Below are 10,253 nucleotides of genomic sequence, written 5' to 3'. Positions count from 1 at the left end.
CTCTCCATGTCTGGTGATCCTAGGTGGGGAAAATAAGCGTTCCCTAAGTGAGGATAGTTACCCAGTTGAGGATGTTCCAAACTTAGAACTTCATTTCCAATACCTCTTTTTAAAAGACAGACTTAATGGTGCTTCTTTTCTTTTTTAAAGATTTAGTTTATTTTTATTGCAAAGTCAGGTATTACAGAGAGGAGGAAAGACAGAGAGGAAGATCTTCAGTCTGCTGATTCACTCCCCAAGTGACCACCATGGCTGGCGCTGTGCCAATCCAAAGCCAGGAGCCAGGAACTTCTTCCAGGTCTCCCACATGGGTGCATAATCCCAAGGCTTTGGGCCATCCTTGACTGCTTTCCCAGGCCAGAGGTAGGGAGCTGGATGGCAAGTGGGGCTTCCAGGACTATAACTGACACCCATATGGGATCCCGGTGCATTCAAGGTGAGGATTTTAGCTGCTAGGCCACTGCCAGGCCCCTTAATCATGCTTCTACACAGATGTTTTGCAAAACAGACTTTAACTTTTTATTCCAACATAATTGAGGTATGGTTGACAGATAAAAAGCTGTAAATACTTGAAGTGTACCATGTGCATTTTAATACAATCACACCTAGTTTAATGATTCCCATTATTAAGCTAATTAAGATATGCATTACATTGTATCACATGAAATTCAGGACAACTACTGGTTTAAAAACCAATCAAACATGCCAAGGATGAATAAATAAATAGATGCAGTTGTGATGTTTTAGAGATGATAAGGTAATAGAATAGGGAAAACTTCAAGGTGCACCGAACGATAGTAGAGAAGAAAAATAAATAAATATTCCCAGGTGTTTACTTCAATTCCTGGAGAGCTACTTATGACATTTCCTAAGGCAGAAAACACTGAGAGAAAAACAGCTTCACATCATGTTTACAGATAAAGAATTCCTTAAGAAGTTGCCTTTGCAGTCATATCTGAAACATCCATATGAGGATCTCATGAAAACAATTAGATATATATGTGGGTTGCAGTCTCACAAAGACTTGACTGAAAATACTGATTTCAGAATTGTAGAAGTTAAGATGGATGAGATTTCCAGAAATATAGAACAGAAAGAGAAAGGGCTAAAGCAACCTCTTGTGGCGATCATAATATCTGGCAGATGATAAATGATTAATAACTACCCATTCTTACATTGTGTGTCATTGCAATAGACTCTAGAAAGCATAAACAACTGCATTTGAGATATTTCAATGAAATATGCACATAATAATATGGAATATTATTTTATTTGTTGTCCATATTATTACTGAAGTATAACCTTCTTAGTTTGTATTTTCATTAGAATTTTGTATTTATTTATTAGCACTTTGACTATAATGTAAATTTAAAATATGTTTAAACATTTATTTTTATTGGAAAGATATGTCAGATTTATGGGGAGAAGGAGTGACAGAGAAAGAGATCTCCCCTCCATTGGCTCACTTCCCAAGTGGCTGCAAAGGATGGGAACTGAGCCAATCCAAAGCCAGGAGCCAGGAGATTCTTCTTGGTTTCCTGGAAAGGTGCAAGGTCCCAAGACTTTTGGCCATCCCCTACTGTTTTCCTAGGTCACCAGCAGGAAGCAGGATGGGCAGTGGAGTCTCTGACATGAACTAGTGCCCATAAAGGACTTGCAATTATAAGATGAGGGTTCAGATATGAGCCATGAGAAAAGAGATAGTAACAATAGAAGAAGGAGAGAAGGAAGGAAGGAAGGAAAAGAGTGAAAGCAAGAGGAGAAAGAGGTGTCACTACATTAAAATAGTATCTAAGTACTATATTGAATCCATTCTTTTTTGTATTGACACTACATTAACATGAGAACGTATGAGAATTGTGTTGCAATAATTACCGTGCATTTCCTGCTACTCTGAGAATTTAATATATTGATAAAATTATTTAAAAATTAAGGATCATGGGCTGCACCTCAGCTAGGCATGTGCCATGTCAGTGAATGTTCTATCAGTCCAATCATCTAGGATGTGTTGGAATATCACCTGCAATGTTTAGAGCATTGCTGCACATTCCTAGTGAGAAAGATGCGCAGTACTTGGCATGCACGCTTTGCCTCGGAGCATTATAAATCACATTCTGATATTGTGCTGGGCCTTCCTTGACAGATTACCTAAAAAGCATCCTGGTGTAGGAGAGACATTAAGAAGGGGATGAAAAACAAGTCCAGTAGATACAATGTCAAGCAGCACTGCCACAGGCTCTTACAGATGAAGAACCCCAGTGTTGTATGGCTGTGTGGGGAAGACAGAGATGTTCTGTGGTGCCTGGGACACGCTACTATAGGGCTTTCACACAGGGCATTTTTTTAAGATTTTATTTGTTTCTATAGGAAAGTCAGACATACAGAGAGGAGGAGAGACAGAGAGGAAGATCTTCCGTCCAATGATCCACAAGTGGTTACAATGGCTGGAGCTGAGCCAATCCAAAGCCAAGAGCCAGGAGCCTCCTCTGGGTCTCCCACATGGGTGCAGGGTCCCAAAGCCTTGGGCTTTCCCAGGCCACAAGTAGGAAACTGGATGGAAAGTTGAGCTACTGGGATTAGAACCGGCGCCCATATGGGATCCTGGCGTGTTCAAGGCGAGGACTTGAAGAACAAGCATTTCAGAAGTAATAAAAATTTCTTGCTCCTTAACAAAATCAAAGTGTGATAGAGATATGCTTTTTTCTGTCTTTGAATGTGAAAATCGGATGACAAATTAATAAATTTAAAATATGTGTCAAAATTAATAATTTATTATGACTGTCTAATAATTCCCCATTATTTCCACAATTCGTCAGAATTTGAGTAAATGAAGAACTGCAATCTCATGTCTCTGCTATCTGGATGAGGACCAGTTCTTATGCACTAGGGCTCTCTCCTGATAACAAGCTCACTACTAGGTTCCTAAAGAACCAGAGCTGAGTCTCCTGGGAAATGTAGTCTCCCGATGACGTCATCAGCAAGCCCCTGGGAAGGGTCCTTCCAGGGTCTTTTGTGCTTTCCTGCACCACGTCCGCCATTTCCTCTCTGAATTCCAGGCTCAGTGTCTCTGCTGGGCATGATCCACAGGCTGTGCAGTTGGTTTCATGTCCTGGCAAGCTGGGATGAGGCAGAGAGAAGCCCCGTGGGCTTTGGAGGACCCGGGAGTGGAGTGGTGTTCCCCACGTGGTGAGTGCAGACCCAGCGGTGGATCTCAGCTGGCGCCAGCCCGTGTAGACGGAACCTGCACTCCGGACCGCGTCCAGAACAATGGCGTTGCATCCTCTGGCCGGGAAGGGATGAAGAGGACAGCGCGATGTCAGTGATCACTTTGCCAAAAGACTGTGCGGCACCAGAGACTGGCGTGTGCTCCTGGAATCCGAGAAGGGGAAGGAACTGGCTGAACGTGCTGGCCGTGTGCGGTGGCTGTGCAGTGACGGGCTCCCGAGGCAGGTGAACTGCGAGGTGTGTGAGACCACATGCTGGTTCCGGCGCTGAGATCCCCAGCTGGAGATGAGCATATCGACAGCATTGCCCGATTCCCTGAGAACTCTGCAAAGTGCAGTTGCAGGTGGAGCTGTGTTGGTTTAGTAAGTGATGTCCTGTTTCCCGCATGAGGCTGCTGGCTTCCCACTCCTGCCTCGAGTGTACAGTTCACAGGAGATCTGGGGGACAGTGAATTCTCGGAGGGAGATTGTGGCCCTGGGTGATGGTGCCCTGATGTGTGATGGGAAATAACTGCTGACACATCCCTGGTTGTACCTTACTAAGCTCTGTGCTGCTCTTTCTTTGGCCACTTTCAAGATCTTCTCTTCATCTCTAGATTGCATTAACTTGTTCATGATTTGTCCTGAACAGTTTTCTTTATATCTGTTTGATTTGAGTTTTTGAGCAAGTTGAAAGTGTACATTGAGGCTTTTCCCAAAATGTAGGGAGAGTTTCACAATTGTTTCTAAGCCCATATTTTCTGCTCCCTTTTCCTCCAGAATCCAGGTGTGCTGGCTTGCATTCTAAATTGTCACAGAAGGTTCTAAATCTTTTTCCATTTCTCATCTACCCGGCACAGAGACTTGAAAATACCTATGACCTCTTAGGATGACATTACTTCCTTTTGCTGTTTTGTATCTGTTCTTAAGCACCTCTGTGGATTTCCTTTAGCAGCTGGGATTGTGGTGCAGTGTGTTAGGCCCCTGCCTCCAATGTTGATATCCCATGTGAGTGTAAGTTCAAGTCCTGCTTGTTCTACTAATGAAAAATGGAAATTGTGGCACTGCCACAAAAATGGAAATTGTGGCAGATGGCCCAAGTGCTTAAGTTTATGTCACCTATATGGGAGAACGTGTTGGAGTCTCCTGGTTTTTGCCTGTCCCCCCACTCTCAGCCATCAGGACCCATTGGGGGGTGAACAGTGGAGGAGGGGATCTCTGTCCTTATTTTCTCATGACAATTCCTTTACTTTATCGGAAAGGCAGTTACAGACAGAGAGGGAGAGGCAGAGAGTCTGCCCTGTGCTAGTTCACTCCTTAAATGGCCCCAACAACAAAGGTCATCCAGGGCAAAGCCAGGAGCCTGAGGACTTGGGACATCTTATGTTGCGTTTTCAGGCACAACATCAGGGAGCTGGATGGGAAGTGGAGTAGCCTAGAGTAAAAACTGATGACTCGATAAGATTCTTGCACCTTTGGAAGGAGCAGAAGATGGCCCAGGTGCTTGCAGCCGAGCCACCCATGTGGGAGACCTGCATGGAGCTCCATGTTCCTGGAGTGGACCTGGCTGGGCCCTGGCTGTTGCACTCCTGAAGAGGAGGGAATCAGCTAATGGGAGATCTGTCTGACCTGATCTGTAACTCTGCCTTTCAAAACCTAAAGAAATCCTTCAAAAGTGAAATAGGAAGCCAGGATTCAAATTGGCACTGTTGTCGTATGTGACAGCTTGTCCTGTTGCACCGCAACACTAGCCCAAGTGCCTCTTCCAACACATGCACAAGTTCATATACACTACGATGCCTGCAGCAGCCTCTGTGTGTTGGAGACAGATTTTCATCTTTATTTTTTGTAATTGTGGCATCCTTTAGCCCTTACTATTTTTCTTAAAAAGAATACCTCATTTTTAATATCAACATTGAGTTGATGTATGCAGCTAAAGAGATTTATTGGTGAACAGTTCAGTCCTGAGTTGTGGCATTGTTGTCATTTTCCTTCTGCTTGAGACTTGCCATCTGCTGTGGGGCACTGAAGTGCATTGTTCTGAGAAATAACCCCATGCAGTACAGTTTTCTTTTTTATATTTATTCATTTATAAGGTTGTTGTTGTTTACTTTTTAATTTACTCACTTGAAAGACACGCACACGCACATACACAGATATATTCCACCTGTTGTTTTACTGCAGGTGCCCACATGGTCAGAGCCTGGCCAGGCTGAAGCCCAGCTTCTAGAGCTCCACCCAGGATCCCGGCTGATTGAGTTGCTGGCTGCCAAGGTGCACATCAACAGGAAGCTAGAATTGAGCCTAGATTGAAATCCAGGCACTTCCAACATGTGTTGTTGGCAGCCCAGGTAACACCCTAACTCATGCTCTAAATACCTTGCCCTATGCTTTTGATCTAACCGTATTTTCTCTCCATTATCCAGTTCCCCTCTGTCACCTTTCCCTCAACCACACTTAGTTACTTTCAGTAATCATCGTTGTAATTTCTGATGAGCTTCTAAAAACACCTCCTATACTCTATAGAAAACCTTCAGTATTTGCCTTTTTGTACCTAGCTTAGCGTCCTGGGAAGAGTGATCACCAGATCCATGTCTTTTCCAGCAGATGCTAAGCTCTGATTCTTGTTGTAACTGAGTACTATTCTACCGTGTATTTGTAGCCTTTTCCTTCATCCATTAACCTGTTGATGGAGACCCAGCTTGCTTCCCTCCCTTGGCTGCTGTGCCTGATGCTACAGTGAGTCCAGGAGGACAGGGATCTTGAGTGCTAGTTTCCTCTTTCTCAGTTATGCACAGAAGAGATGGCATTTAAGCTTTTAAAGCAAGCTTGTGCTGCTCTCACTTGGTTTGCTTCTTTGTAGTTCTATCACCATCATATCAGGATTCCCTTCTCCCCACAGCTTTACTAGTGTTTATGGAATGATTCTGACAATATCTTTCCCAGATAAAGTGAGATGACCAACTTTGTTTTTTACCATGTCCCTGATTGCTAGTGATAAGTTTTGCATGTTTGTTGGCACTAATATTTGAAAAATTTCTGGTTAGATTCTTTGCTCAGTTCTTAATGGAGTTCTTGTATTAGTAGTTTTTTTCTTAATTCCTTTGTATTCTATGAATTTCTTCACAGGTGAATGGTTTCCAAGTATTGTAAGAGTTCAAGAAAAATCTTGTGAGACTCCAAGGAAAGTGAAATGACTTTTATTTAACATCCAGTTGGGCGGCCAGCTGTTGGAATGAACAGCAAGTGCATTAAACAAAGTAAGCATGGGTTGTTTATAGCAAGTATCTATGGGAAAATCAAGAGCTACATGATATAAATACATAAGGGGGGCTATTTTCTGACATGGATCAGTTAAAAATTAACAGTGTTTATGATTCTGATCCAATTACTTCAATAAAGATTTATACTGCAAAATCCCAGGATTCCAATCCTATCACCTCAATGTAGATAGTAAACAGGATGCCTCGAAGGTAACTGTCCTTCCTGGGATTTCTAAAAACCTGAGGACTACTATTCGTATCTCCTGTTTGCTTCCTAGTGTTTCAGAATCCGGGTTTTTCCCATGACAGGGTGCAGGTGTTTCTTAGGAGATTGCAGAGTTCCAGGAATACATTCACCTTGACAATTATCCTGTCATTTCCCCTTTGTTGTGATTTATGAGCCATGAACATATTGACGCTATAGCGGCGTTACATCATTGCTTGGTATCACTGGGTCTATTTTTGCACACTAAACAGACATAATGCAAAAAGGCATTATGTACGTATGATCAAAATAATTCCTACTCTCCCATAAATTAGCCATTGGTAAAAACTAACAGAGGACATATGTTCAGTAAAACCAGGTCAATATCTTAACCCTGGAACCTTGTGTAACTTCCCCAAAAATGGATCTAATTTCTCATTCCAATTCAAACTATTGACCAGAAACATTTCCATGGCACAAGACATGATGTCTTGCGCTATCCCAAGGTAACAAAGATTGATTCTAAGGAACGGGGGTAACACAAAAGGGGGTATAATCCCAGTCGCACTTTAATGAAACTCTTGGATTGATAGGTTTTAGTTGATCTTCCAAAAGCAACATGGTCAATTCCAAATTGATGGGTTCTGCATACAATTGTTTGTTCTGATTGATGTGATGCAGGCCCTGCAACCACGGCAGTTGTAGTAATCGTAGTAATTAGTAAATTTGTGAATCTTTTAAATCTCTTATTTACTTCATGAAGAATCGTGTGAAGGCGTACAGTATTTGAGTTTTCTGCCCAAGGTTTGGACATTGTACTGGCAGCCAGATACTTACATGGACTCTTAAAACATATAAAGACTGGGTGGAAAAAAAAATTAATGTTAATGCTAGAAATTAAGCAAGGGTGGAAAGAACACCTAGTACAGGGAGCCAAACCTGATGATCTATTCCTATATAGGAACTGCCTGCTCTTCCTTGGTGGTAAATGGAAAGAAACCACTTTGGTTAGCAACCTGTCCTTGCCGAATCTCAAGTGGTTTGAGTGCCATTACTAATTTCCACAGGTGAATTTGTTTAGGCTGCTGAGGTAAATCAGGAGCTGGAGGAGACCAGCCTGTTGTATGCACGGTGATAGAATCTGGGGTGTTTACTCTCATTTGAAGGGAATCTTTATGGGCCTCCTGCGACAGTTTTAGAGTACAGTGACTTGTGCACTTGTTACAGAGCTATTCTCAATACATCCTCAATGTATCCAATGACATGACCTAGGCTTTACTGCAGATACGTAAGGTATATATATATATATATATACACATATATATGTATGTCTTGGATGAGTCTGCTTAAGAATATGACAATAAAATCCAGTAGCTTTGATAGAAACAACTGAGATTCTTTGCTCTTTAAGAGCCGTCAGCCATGATTGCGGATATGCATGGAAACAGTGTTCCTCATATCCTATGCAGCTGGGCATGCCATCAGAACCTGTCTGATAAGGGTCATGTAATATCATCCCCTCCTCTTCAGGCTTAAGAGGTCCCCTAAGATCATAAGGATCTCGCAACCAAATAACTTAAGTTGTACTAGAACTGTGACATTGATCCAGGTTACTGGTCTGTTAACCAGTGAATAAGGAATATAAGTCCAACAAACACAATTACTTGCCCGGGAGGAGGTTGTCATGGTAATAGCTAGCATCTCCAAGGGAAGTGTTTCTGCATTAAAAAGTTGTCCGGTTTTCTTGCACCAATTTGGCACCAACTTCTGTTAGTCCTTTTAGTGGACCCCAGGTAGGCAGCTTAGCTCTGGAAGTCACTGGAGCAGATAAGGACAAAGGTCGCATTCCAGCAGTGGAGCCATCTACAGGGGAGCCAGTGTTCTCCATTGTCTGTAATGATAGGAGCAAAGCCTCCCCACCAAACCTGACAGTCCCCTTTTCCCATTCCTTACTTCCTGGTAGTTGTTCCATCTGTGAAGATGCAGTGTGCCAATATTTGTCTATTTTGGTACTTCCATCTTCATATCAACGTAAAGATTTTTTTAAAAGATTTATTTATTTTTATTGGAAAGGCAGATATACAGAGAGGAGGAGAGACAGAGAAAGATCTTCTGTCCGATGGTTCACCCCCAAGTGAGTGCAACAGCCGGTGCTGTGCCGATCTGAAGCCAGGAGCAAGAAACCTCCTTCAGGTCTCCCATGCGGGTGCAGGGTCCCAACGCTTTGGGCCGTCCTCAACTGCTTTCCCAGGCCACAAGCAGGGAGCTGGATGGGAAGCAGGGCCACTGGGATCAGAACCGGCGACTGTATGGGATTCTGACGCGTGCAAGGCAAGGACCTGAACCACTACGCAATCACGACGGGCCCAATTTAAAGATTCTAAAGGAAAAAATGCTTTCATTTGCTTGCCTTTATTTGTGACTACCACTATTTTTTTTAAATATTTATTTTTATTTTTATTACAAGGTCAGATATACAGAGAGGAGGAGAGACAGAGAGGAAGATCCTCCACCAATGATTCACTCCCCAAGTGAGTGCAACGGCCGGTGCTGTACCGATCTGGAGCCAGGAGCCAGGAACCTCCTCCAGGTCTCCCACATGGAAGCAGGATCCCAAGGCTTTGAGCCATCCCAGACTGCCCACCCAGTCCACAAGCAGGGAGCTGGATGGGAAGTGGTGCTGCCAGGATTAGAACCTGCATTCACATGGGATCCTGGCACATTCAAGGAAGGACTTTAGCCACTAGGCCACGCTGCCTGTCACTGTTGTCTGTCTTAGCTAATCAATATCAATACTAATATCTGCCGTAAAAATTAATTAGAATATCATTCGTACATGTGAAATGGCACACTGTAACACACAAAATTAAATTTTCAGATCCTGCAAGGATTGAGAGGTAGATATCTTTTGAGAGATAGCACTACCACAATATCTTTAAACCCAGAGATAATTCAGTGCTTGAGACAAATGCCAGATATTATATAATGGACCAGGACCAATGTGGGCTTCTGTCTCAAAATATAAACTTCTGTGCAGCATAATCCAGTTGTCATGCTTCGAAACACGCTCATGGGATTTGCATTCATGTTAATGGCCATCTAAAAACAACACTTTGCCTCCAAAAGTATTGATTTCAGTAGTGATTCTGTAGGAAGACAAACTTTTGTCCATAGAGAATCAGGCCACGATGCCTGGTTGTATATATTGAAGTGTTCCTCTCTCCCGCAGCTGTTTGAGTTTTTGAAGATGCTGATGTACAAAAATAATCTGACAGTGGCCTTAGTCAATGAAGGTAGCTTGTTTTCATGAAATGTTAGTTTTGGGTTGCAGCCATAATAATAACTTGAATTTCCACATCTTCCTGTGTCTGTCAGGAGGTGTCTGCTCAAGGAAATGCCCAGTCCAAAGGATGTGATGGATTTAGAGACTGCTGCAAGACCAGACTGTGGCTGTCCCAGGGAGTGTGAACAACCACAAGGAACCTGTGACCGGGCAAGGTGTGATGACTGTGGAGCCACCCAGCCTGTGACAAGAGCATGGTGGGACGACTGTGGAGCCACCCAGCCTGTGACCAGAGCATG

At 43.1% G+C, this 10,253-nt stretch overlaps 1 long non-coding RNA gene across 3 annotated transcripts; it reads left to right on the top strand.

Moving 5' to 3' along the window:
• Nucleotides 1-3,411: 3,411 nt before the first annotated feature.
• Nucleotides 3,412-6,707, top strand: LOC131481602 (uncharacterized). 3 transcript variants are annotated; one of them, XR_009246435.1, is made up of 4 exons: nt 4,066-4,211; nt 5,388-5,554; nt 6,333-6,572; nt 6,606-6,707. It is a non-coding gene; the product is annotated as an uncharacterized LOC131481602 (long non-coding RNA). The 3 variants fall into 3 exon arrangements; XR_009246436.1 differs by lacking the exons at nt 4,066-4,211; nt 5,388-5,554 and adding an exon at nt 3,412-3,587; XR_009246437.1 differs by lacking the exon at nt 5,388-5,554.
• Nucleotides 6,708-10,253: the final 3,546 nt, after the last annotated feature.

This window comes from Ochotona princeps, chromosome 12 (assembly GCF_030435755.1).
Source record: "Ochotona princeps isolate mOchPri1 chromosome 12, mOchPri1.hap1, whole genome shotgun sequence".
Lineage (NCBI taxonomy): Eukaryota > Metazoa > Chordata > Mammalia > Lagomorpha > Ochotonidae > Ochotona > Ochotona princeps.
Note: the sequence above shows the minus strand (reverse complement) of the source record. Positions and strands in the feature narration are given on the sequence as shown.